We start from the raw sequence: 12,386 nt of genomic DNA, 5'->3' as shown, positions 1-12,386 counted from the left end.
TCCAGACATTTCCTCATCTCCACCTCAGCTCTGGCATCAGGAGATCTAGGGACAACTCTGTCATTATTGAATGTCTTGCCCAATAGATTCATCAGTGCAGATGTTCTTTTTGGGGCAGGGCCTTCATCCAGGCCTTTGTCTGGGCTATCTGGCTTCTTAGCAGGGTTCTCAAGCTCCCCCTTCTATTAGAGCTATTAGAGACAATGTTGGTGTGCTGTCCTCTGACATTATGTTAGTTGCCTCTTTAAATGGCTTGAAGGCCATAGCCAGTTCTTCTGCATTAGTGAAGAAAATTTAGTAGATGTTGGCTCAAATGGCAGGTTGTTGCTCAAGGAATCGGTCTACCATTTCAAATGCGCTATTCCATCTGGTAGCAACATCTGTATTCAACTTGTGGGGTGGCAGCCCCAGAAGTCTCTGTTTCTCCACAAGGGCATGATTTGTGGTGGGGCTTGCGGTGAAAAATCCAGTGATTTTCCCAATCCTCCCCAACAGTCATGATACAGATGGCAGCTTCAGAGCTCACTGTGCAGCAAGGTTGATGGTATGAGCGAAACACCTAATGTGTGCTAAGTTGCCTAGCAGTGTAGCAGCAATCATGTCAGCAGCGTTATCTGTAACTATTACCAGGTCGGTGGTTGTGAGCTGCTATTCCTGTGCAACAGCCTGAAGTGACTCACTGACATTTTCAGCTGTGTGGTTTTCGTTCATTACTCTTGTTTGCAGAACACGAGACACAAGCTGCCAGTCATCTGTGATAAAGTGCAAGGTGACAAACGACTGAGTTGCCCTTGATGTCCACACATCAGTGCTACTCTTGTTGCTGTCTTCAAGGCTTCCGCAAACCTTTATCTTTGTCTCTTGGTATAGCTGAGGTACCGTTTTCTCAGTAAAATGTCGACGGGATGGTATTCTGTACCGAGGCTCAATTGTAACATGCACCGAAAGCCTTCATTATCAATGACACTGTAGGTGTGCAGATCTTTCTAAATGAAATTTAGAAAATTGGTGCAAAGTTCGTTGGCTGACCGGAAATTTGCTACTGGAGGTTTTTGTTCTGCAGGCGTTCGATGTGACTCCTTATGCTTGTAGTGCTCCCAAAATACTTCACGTTTGCATTATAATTTATAATAAAAAAAAATAATTCCCCCACCCCCTAAATATATATATACATACATACATACATATACATATACATGTATATAGAGCAGTATTTGACTGCTCTAAATTATGAAGCTATGCACTCAATGAACTGGAATGCATAGTAACCATCTTTATTGAGCGATTTTCTAATTTGTAAAAAAAAAAAATCATGTCTTTCCGCTTAGCGACACCCTGACACAGTTAAAACACCACTAACATTTTCATCAAAACATAAAAAAAATTTACATCTTTGCCCTCTAATGCATCTTGTGTTCTTGGCACCCCTCTTTTTTTTTTTCTTCTCACTCCCATCTTCAGCGTTATGAATGAAGCTTGCAGAGGGAGAGTGTGTGCATGTTTTGTGTGTGCGCAAAGAAAAGACTAGATAAATGCGTAATGGGGGGATGGCTGGGGTGATGTCGTGAGAGATGGTTTAATTTTAGCAAACGCGAAGTTCCTCCACCACTTATCCATAAGATCTATAAATAACCACGATCCTGCATGGCTCACTCGATCCTGTACACTCCCACTCATATACACACGGCCTCCGGAGTCACAGAATCCAGCAAGGGATGGATGGAGAGGGGACGGCAGGGAGGGGGAGGGGAGGAGGTTGCTAGGAAACCATTGGCAGGCAGGTCATGTGACTGGAGATGACTGGCACTGGTATAGAATGCAGTCTCACAAAACAACACAACACACACACACACACACTATCATCACATACAGTTTTATATGGTGTAATTTCACAACAAGAAGTATATTTCTCCTCCTGTTTGACATGATCAATGCATGTTGATATGGTTAGAACGATTGGGTCACTTTGCACCAGCTCAAACAGGCGCACACAAACAGGGATGGCAATACAATCTTTGGCCAACACAGTGTGAAAGATGAAAATACTAACCACACACATACACAAATTCATCAGTGTTAAAACAATTAATTTTTCTCCACATAGTAATGCAAAAGGGATACTGAGCAACACAGAGTATGATTGAATTGCTGTTGATTGAATGACTGCATTGTTTATAGACGTGCAAACAATCACAAAGCTACTGCTTGTCTGTATTTTAAGGTCATTACAGGAGCGATGACTTTAGCAGTTGATTAAACCACGCAACTGGACTGTATGTGGGTTGAATTATGTCATCTGTTCAGTCTTCACAGCAGAGGCATCTAAAAATGACACAATTTAAAAATTGTACATCTTCGGCAAACTACTTGCTTTGACTTCTTGCTGTCTTAGTGATATGCATTAGTATTAATTGAGACCTTGATTATATATTTGTCATTATTAGGTTTTTGAATTTGTAACAGCAATTAAAAGGAAATCTAGAGTGTGGCCCAAAAGTTACGTCACAATGAAGATCTGGGATTCAGCATTTAATATAATCTTGGAAATTTATCAGCTCCTCTTTTCACTTGTTATGATAATATATTGCTGTATATTGCCATTAAATTAAATTAAATTGGGATTCGAGATGTATTTTTTTAAATTAATAAATGAATTAAATTAATTTGGGATTCAAAATTCAATTGCTATATATATTGCTATTGCTAAAATTCAATATAAACCTGCACATTTTTCAGTTATTCTTTTCACTTGTTTTATATGAGCAATTTCATACGAGTAGACATGCGATATGGCTGTATATCGGCACGGCTGTGATTCGGCTGTAGGCACGAGGCTGCAGGTAATTACAACGTGCCGATATCGCACGGCTACGAGTGTGATATTGCGTTTATACAACAGTTCGATGCCACGAGTGTGTAAATACATAAGAAACAACAACGGAGTGTCTTTCAAAAACCCTCTTTTGTGCAGAACTACTTCCTTCCGCCACGGATTCAAATCTCAATTTGACAGTTTAACAGCTGTTTAATTAGAAAATGTCAGTTTAGAACTAGTAACGAAGGAACATTGAGTTGCTTCATTGAAAGCTTATTGTATTACTGTATTAAAACCTGACTGTATTATGGAGAGTAGAGTATTATGAGAGAGAGCTGGAATGAGAGAGTGTTATTACCTGCATCTGATACAGCATTCATTCTTCAGCTCAATCTCATATTCACAATAAAACACGAGTTTGAATGTCTGCTGAGGAAAGCGATATCTTTGTCGTACTCTCCTTTCATCTTTTAAGGGTGATTTCCAATGACAGCGCTGCTATTCACTGCATTTGTTAACTGCGTCTTTTTATTAGTAACAGTGATGTGACATTTGAACCGAGGCGTCGGAGCTTGCGGCAGAGAATAAATGAGCATGCCAAATGAAGCCTCGATTACAGGCTTGTGTTGTTAACGTAGAAATCACGTGACCAATGACAAACGAAGCCTCACTTTCTGTCCAATCACATGCTCGCGTGTTGGAATGTTCGAACCCACAGATCTTACTTTACAAGTAAGTTTTCATTCATACTTATTCAATTACCTTTTTAAATACCCAGTCATATAAGTAATACGAAGAATACAAATTATTTAAGTAAAATAAAACATTGAATTTAATGCCATAAAACTGACATTTAATGCCACCGTTTAATGGCAAGTCTATACTTCATGTTACGTTGCCTTTCAAAAAAAAAAAAAAACCTGTTATAGGCCTAATCAGTTTCTCAGTATATTAAAAAAAAACTGTTTTGAAATGATTTATTGTGAAAAGTGCAATAGAAACTAGTTTGTCTTCAGGTTTATATATCTAATATTGCACATAAAAATACAAACTCATAATTTTCCAGATATTTCATAATTTGATTTGGCTTCAGTACACTAAGAATATATTATATATTAATAGATAAAAAATCCAAGAATATAAAACAAATCAATATAAAATTATGCAGTTATCCAAATGTAGTCACCATCACTATCGTTTTAGAAAGCAGCTCTACCAAGCTAACTTACATCAGGCCTTCATGCAACACCTATAACTTTAAATCAAGCACTGTCATATAACATAAAAAAAGAGGTATTATATTTTTTGCATCCAGATTATTCAGAAGCACAGGAAGAACAAGACAGAGATTGAGTGGAAGAGATATGTGATGCTTGCTGCTACATATACCAGCAAGTCAGTGCTCACGCCTCCCTGAGCATTCACCTTGAGCTCAGCAGTCCCCCACCACCATTGGAGGAGAAACAGACACCTCATGCTCTCATTGGCCATGAGGGGCCAGCCTGTTGCTGGGCTGTTTCCATGGAGATGGCTTATCGAAGGTGCCGCAGCAGCCGTCACTGAGGAAATAGATGGGGCAAAGATGGTTAATGAGAAAAAGTGAGGATTGCATGTCTTTGTGTGTGTGTGTGTGTGTGTGCGTGAAAGAGAGAGAGACTAAATGGATTGAGGGTAATGATGCAAAAAAGGATGGATGAATAAAGAAACAGGTTGGTTATGTGTGGATGCTGGTGAATGTGTATGACTCATATTAACATATATGTATGAACTTTAAAAGTTGATGTTTCAAGACGAGGAATAGCAGGTGAAAGGCCCAGAAAGAATATCCTCCAGTAGACCTGAAGCATTCTGATGTTAAAAAATTGAACAAAATATGTGATCAATAAGCTCCAAAAGCCAAATCCCTCTATATTCAACATCCTCTGCTGTTGTTGCATGAAGAAAAGCATTGTAGTGAACTGCATTTACATCTTGGATGGTCAGAGCGTGAGTATATTTTCATCAAATTTTAATTTTTTGGGTGAACTGTTCCTCTAATTCATCTGTTTATAGTTTATACAAATAATGGTAATCCTACAGCAAAAAAAAAAAAAAGGAAATTAAGAAATATGATACATTTAGTGAGGTCATGCTCAAAACAAATAAACAAACTTTTAATTTTGCTTTTCTAAATAATAAAGATCTTTGCTTGCCCTGCCAACATTTTACTGACCACAAAGCCACAAATATGATAAATTAAAAATGTAAAATTATTTTAGCAGCATAGTTTTTATATGATTAGATACTGCATTTTCTTGACAAAAAGGCTATAATGTAACTTGTTGCCTGTAATGTTGCATATTAAATCTTATAGAAAGAAACTAAGTATTTAGGATGCCATTGAACAAATGAGAATAAGAAGCTGCAAACTAATATGACTGGACTTCTTCCAGTCATTCTTCTTCTATTCATCACGTGTATCTTTATTCTGTAGCAGGTGCTAGTTTAGATGTTGAGGGCTCAATATCATTAGAGTGTGATTTTACTACAAAAAAGCCAATAGAATCATTCAGCTGATGTTTGTACAGCCTCCGTTATCCTCATTAGTGTCCACTGACCTTCAAATACGTTTCCTATATCAATCATTCCGAGCGATACTGAGGGATTCGCCATGGAGACCAACCTCTACTCATGTAGCACTGAAGCACGTAATTAACTGTGATCAGAGCCAGTGGCTTTAATAGTCGGAGATGTGTTGACCAACATGATTCTGATTCATTAGAAATCTAAGGATGACTGTAATCACTCCATTTACTGGGAGCAGCATTTGATCTCAGGGGTCTTAAGGGTTTATATGTAGGCCTATAATGTATGTGATTAAAATGGCATTAGTCAGTCTTTGGCTGGTAATTATTTCATTAGAGAAAGAATCACATGTATGAATTATTAACCTGACACCAACTGGACACATATCCTCATTTCACTGCAGTAGCTGACATAAAATACATTTTGAGACGATGGCAAGTCCTGCTGATTGGCATGTATGCCAAAACTATATAAAACAGCTTTTAGCTAATTATTTTTGATTTATTATTCAATGTTGACTTCATAATAATTTTGATAAATGCAAATAAAAATGTGAGAGAAATTTTTTTTTACTATTTACTATGAGTCGCACTATGAAATGAAATTAAAATTAACTAAAAATGAAATGGCAACCAGTTATAGTAGCTAAAATAAAGGCTACCTTTCTTTATACATTCATATTTATATCATATATTACATAAACATCAAATACAGACATTTGCAAATTGCTTAAAAATATGGTGAAATTACTTACTATGAGTTTTGAGGCACTTACAATGGCTTTACAATGTTTTCATAGTAGGCTACAATGACATATTTCAACTCAAATGATAGAAGGAAATTTCCTTATGATATGAACCAAACATGTTTGTCTCATACTGAAATGCACAACACAAACACAAACACAAATGACACGAGACAGAGAAAACACCAAGCCCAGTGCATATTTCTAACTTAATTATGAATCCACCGGGAGTCTCAGCTCTTTCTGCATGGATCAGCTGTATCTCATCCCGATCTCTCTGAACGTGCAGCTAAATGACACGGATTGATTTTGAATGGACAGAGACAATTCAATTTAACCGAAGCAAAGCCAATAAAACTAAAACAACGAAATGCTCGAATTTACCATTACAATATTAAGGCAGATGAATGACCTTGACGGTCCGTTCCTGGACAAGGCCTGCGAAAAAAGAATACATTATTCGAGAATGAATTGTTGCAGCGATTGAACTCGCTTGTGAACTGCGCCCTCTGCTGTTTCTGGAGGATAATACACCGCCCTGATCATCTGTACTGCTAATCTCTTTGTAATGGCTGCAGTGTCTTATTATCCAACGATTTTCTAGATATACGTGATATACATGTATCAAATTAAACTAACGTTGATTATTCAACTTAAAACGCACTATACTGAGTTTATCGGCAAGAGATGTGGCGACATCTCGTGGTCGAATGATATATGACAACATAAAATCACCTCAAATCGGTGCATTATCGATTAAAGACAACTGATTTGCAAGTTAAAATGATAGATAAGGAAGGAAACGCAACTTAAGTGGAGCTACAAAATAATAAACAGACATATTAAGTAAATATACCTAAGTCAGGGTAGCGCCATATTTATTTTTTTGACAGATGAAAACGACCTGAGGGATAGAAGTAGCATACAGTGCGTTCAATGGACTGCACTGTTTTTTAACTACATATCGATTGTTCAGCTGACGAAATATCGTTTTCATCCGCGTTAAATTCAGGATGGCCTAACCTGATTATGGTATGATGTGACTAGTTCTATTTGCCGCGTTTTTCCACACCTGTTTGATTAACAACATTGTCCAATCACTGAACTCACCAACCAACAAAATCCCAAATTAATCCAACCATAGTTGTCATCAAAATAACATATACCCTGTTAGAAAATCCAATTTAAACTAGTAGATATGCTTTGAATGGTAGCTGGTTCATAGCATGTCGGTGCAGGCAGGTTACCTTGAAATGGCAAAAAACCAGCAACCAGGTCAGAGGTTATATGACCCTAAGTGGTCAAGCAGGTTTTTGGAATATAGTGGCGGGCCATTGAGCTAATGATCAGCTTGCACTAGCTAATGAACAATTTAGGTAATTAGCTGTTTCAAAACACAATTTTATTATTATTATTTTTTTGCAGACAACTTTCTAGTATGCACCAATTTGCCTTTCTCATATAATATGCCTTTATATATACAATTTCCCTATATTCCCCTCATATATAAAAAAACAAATCAGTAAAAATAAGTAGCTAATATGAGGTCAAATGAATAAAATGCCCTATATTTATCATTTGCACCATTGTTTTTATTTTATCTAGTTTATTGATCTAATGATCTACTTTCCATTTTTAAATTGAGCCTTATTTTCTGCTTTAAAAGTTTCTGTTTTCTGCTGTCGGTGAACTTTCTGATGTGGTTTAACCCCGTTGTAACATCTGGTAATAGTTATGTAACACTAACTGGTGCAACATGCTGTAATATAATACTTCCATGGGTGAAATTCCCAAGTTGCTGCTGTGTAATATTTCTCTCCCCCACATAGTCCCCCCCGCATGTCCAAATTCTTGTTTCCATTTTTTTTTTCATTTGTGTAACCTATTTGCTTTTTCCAAACAGTTGTCATTTGATGTCTGTCTTTTGGCCCAAACAACTGAGAATACACTGATTGCATGGATAGTCCCTCCGCTGTGACCCAGAGGTTATGAGCTTCACTCAAAGGCACAAAGTGATAAAATAGGAATGTGACCTTAGTAACTCAGCAGTTTCTAGGACACCCACATTGGGATTGAAACTTGCATTCCTTGTGCTGGCAGCCATGGTACTTAACTATTAGACTACCTAAACTTTCCTTAAAGAGCTCACATACTTAGCTTTTTTAATAATAGTACATTTTCCCCTGAAGTCCACTTATAATAGTCTAGTTTTTTATGTTCACATTTAGTTTTGTATGTGCCAGTTTAGTTCCTACTTCTCTCAAACTCAAGTACACTAAAAGTTCGAGGTTGGTAAGATTTTTTTAATGTCTTTTATGCTTACCATAGCTGCACTATTTGATCAAAAATAATAGTAATATTGTGAAATATAATTTAAATGTAAAATAACTGATTTCTATTTGAATATATTTTAAAACGTAATTTATTCCTGTGATGCAAAGCTGAATTTTCAGCATCGTTACTCCAATCTTAAGTGTCACATGATCCTTCAGAAATAATTTTATTATGCTGATTTGCTGCTTAAGAAACATTTTATAATTATTAATGTTGAAAACAATTGTGGTGCTTAATGTTTCTGTAGAAACTGTGAAACATTTTGTAAAAAATCATAAATGTCTTTACAGTCACTTTTGATCAAGTTAATGCATACTTGCTGAATAAAAGTATTATTATTATTATTTATTTAAAGTAGTAATTCCTTCAAATTATACAGTACATGGTGCCTTATTTTTACAGATTTTTTTTAAGAGTGTAGGCAATCTTTAGCATCTTGGGAATGGTTTCTTGCACATATTCATTCACATAAATTACTTGAATTAAACGCAGCATTTTGCTTATGAACATCTGCAGCCATAAGGAAAGCGTCACAAATAACTTTGCACACAGCTTCTGGGTTTCTGCTTGTGGTAGGAGGCCTATTATCACTCACAGATTGCAGATATTTCTCGCAGCTGGGCTGTTTTTAATGAAGGACTGGTTTAGTGGTCTGATGCAATATTTTGTTACCACATGTGGCCTACATTATGTTGGATAAAACATCTGGGAAATGACATTTCTGTTTGAGATTTACATATGCTGTGAACTATCAGATTCAGTAAAGAGTAGAGAGAAGTATTTCATATTTTCGTTTTCATCTTCTCTATTAAGTAAAGAGAAGGTGTTCACTACTTCAGTGAGTACACTGTATTGTCAAAATTATTCCAGTTTACTTTTAAACAGTAACTTACTTCCCAGAATGCACCATAAACACCAGTGAGCATTAGTTGCTCGCTATATTCACTGTCATTATGTCTTATTCAGTCGTTATAAATGAAGAACGAGGGCATTTTTCATAATGCTGCTGTACTTTTTAAACAGCTATTATGAAGATGCACAAGAAACAAATCAAGTGACAACAGAAGGATATTAGTCATGGCCTGTGTTACACAGCGGAGCTTTTGATAAATACCAGCTACATTTTAATGTGCAACCTTATAATTGTGTCGCATCAGTAACTGAGTCATCAGTTTCCCAATGTTTTGTGAATCAAGATCTTTGTTAGCGTCCGAATTCATGTTTAAATTATACAAGGGAGAAAAATGAGACATAGCCTATGTTCAGAATGAAATACTAGCATATTATTTACGTCATTAAGATGACCAAATGTCCTCTTTTTCCCAAACAATAGGAAAACAAAGTCAAAACCCGGACATTTTAGGCAATTTAAAAATCCCGTCCAGGATGTGACATGTGAAAAAGAGGACATATGGTCACCGTAACCCCATAGACTGTATACTGACTACTATTTATTACAAATATGCAATGCTTTGGTCAATATCATCCTACATTGCTGTCATATTGACTATACTGCATATACATGACTATATTGCATATTTAATTTAACAAGTGCCATTATTATCTCAGAAATATCGTATGGTTATTTATTTGTCTGAATTTTTGACATGCCGCCAAAGTAATCAAGAAGGTTATTTATATACCATTATAGTATTTATTATTATTTTGAATTAGCTTTTATTTCCATATTTTCAGTTTAATTTGAGTAATTTTGTTATGCTTATTTTTAATTGTTTTGTATTTTTAAATACATACACTCTAAAAAATGCTGGGTTAAATACAACCCAGTGCTGCGTAAAATATGGACAAACCCAGCAATTGGGTTGTTTTGACCCAGCTACCAATTGCTGGGTTTGTCCATATTTTACCCAGCACTGGGTTGTATTTAACCCAGCATTTTTTTAGAGTGTAGCTTTAATTTATTTTTATACTCAAACATTTCATTTTTAGTTGCCAAGGCAAAATTTAATTTATCATTTAAGTTTGATCATCTAACATATTTAATGTCAGCTTTAATTTAAATAATGATTTTTTTTTTTAAATACACTGTAAAAATTATTTATGGTAAATAAAAGGAGTTGTACATAAAACAGATTATTGAAGTATGTTTTACAAGAAAATACTTCAAAATTTCACGTTTAATTCAATGTGTTACTTACAGTTTCTTTGTTGTTTGCGAAATGTATTAGCAATTTCAGAGTTTGTTTCTACAACATTTTTTCAGTGTCATTTTAGATTTAGTTTTAGTTAACAGTAATACCTCTGGTCCTTAATAAACAGTGCGCTTTCTCTTCTTTAAAAGAAAAAAAAACATCCCTTATGCAAATACATAAATATTCAGAATGAATGCCATCAAAAATCATTGAGATTTTATAGTTATATTGCCCTGCCTTCTTTTATGAGGCTCTTTGCAGTATAAGTAATGTCCCCCTGGAGGCGCTGTCCCCCCCCCCCCCTCCATTCGTCCTCCAGGCTCCACCATTTCTCTCTCTCCACACGTGCTTCTTTTCCCGCTTTCTTTCCCAGCCACTGCATCAGCTTAGACACAACAGAGGTCAAAGGCTGAATAAACACAATTGAAGAATAACCAGGAGGGACTAATGGCTCGCAGGCACTCATTTTCATGTTTTCCTCGCAGGCACTCATTTTCATGTTTCCCCCCCTCTTTTTACCTCTCTCACACAGTACATTATATTTGCATTATTCCTGTCGTTCTCTCTCCCTCCCTCTTCAGCTCTCAGTCTCTGCAGTCAGAGGTTAAACCGAGCATTAGCCGTCAGCGAAAGGCCCGTTTTTAATCGCTGATTGCACATCATTGCTATCAACATTTAATCATGGCTCCAGTCGCATCCCCACACGCCCACAGCTGACTTAACAGGCTCTGACACGGAACAATCGCCACACTCAGCTTGTATCTCATCAGCGACAGAGCCTTGAGATCCAACTCATTAAGGAAAGGGCTAACGAATGCGGGGTGACAGGTGCATAAGGACTCTACGTCGTTTAAAAAAGTCGCAAGTCGCGAGCCGAGCTGGAACTGCCTCATTACGACGCCGGAACAGTACGCGAGCGCTTGAGAGGACAAATTAGCAATGTATTCATTATATTCTCGTGAAAGCGATGTCAAGTCTTTGTGCGGTGTTGAGGCCGGTTGGGTTTCAATTACAGAGAATGCTATGAAGAGTTAATGGGTATTAACACAGAGTACGTGCAGCTAATGAATCAGGCAGCCTTTTGGTGGGCAACAAATGGCAAACAGTGTCTGACTCAAGCAGCCTACAATCGCCTGCTTCTTCGGGGCGTCGTGAGGCATACAAATGACCGAAGGCACACCGCAATAGTTGACGTCTTTGCAGTGGAATTAGCATATTAATCAAAGACAACAGGGGGCTAGTTCTCATTGAGGTAATTGCATTCTCTATGGTGAATGGTTTTAAATCTCATCAAGCTACCTGGCCTGGGTCTTTCTTGAGAAGTTGGGCTGTTGGAATAGAAAACACCCAGGCAATTTTCCTTGGAAACTCACACACTACTGTAACTAAAGTCTTCCTGCCATCTTATATAGATAGATAGATAGATAGACAGTGGTTTTTGTCCAGTTGTATTTACTCAGTGCAACTTATAACATACAAGTGAAAGCTATAAAACTAACATGTCAGAAAAAAAAATTAAAAACAGAATCACTAATGCCGAGTTCACACTGCACGATTTTAGCCCGATTTTTCACTCGCCGACAGGTTTTGCGAAATTGCCGACAAATGCCCGAAATCGGAGGCAAATCGGTACTCGTTCACGCGAGTGACAATCACGCAGTGTGAATTATCAAAGACGCGATCTGAGGGAATCGCCGACGCGTCGCCGACACCCGTGAAATATTTGGCATGCTAAATATCTGGAGCTGTCGGCGATTCACAATCACGCAGTGTG

The 12,386-nt window shown here is 37.0% G+C and overlaps 1 long non-coding RNA gene across 1 annotated transcript; it reads right to left on the bottom strand.

Moving 5' to 3' along the window:
* Positions 1 to 2,245: 2,245 nt before the first annotated feature.
* LOC107754101 (uncharacterized) lies at positions 2,246 to 7,433 on the bottom strand. Its single transcript, XR_001641543.1, has 3 exons — positions 7,373 to 7,433; positions 4,241 to 4,374; positions 2,246 to 2,322 (listed from the first exon to the last, which is right to left on the bottom strand). It is a non-coding gene; the product is annotated as an uncharacterized LOC107754101 (long non-coding RNA).
* Between the last annotated feature and the right edge of the window lie 4,953 nt (positions 7,434 to 12,386).

This window comes from Sinocyclocheilus rhinocerous, unplaced genomic scaffold (genome assembly GCF_001515625.1).
Source record: "Sinocyclocheilus rhinocerous isolate Xijiao unplaced genomic scaffold, SAMN03320098_v1.1 scaffold612, whole genome shotgun sequence".
NCBI classification, from domain to species: Eukaryota; Metazoa; Chordata; class Actinopteri; order Cypriniformes; family Cyprinidae; genus Sinocyclocheilus; species Sinocyclocheilus rhinocerous.
The sequence above is the reverse complement of the archived record's forward strand: the minus strand, read 5'-3'. Positions and strand labels throughout refer to the sequence as shown.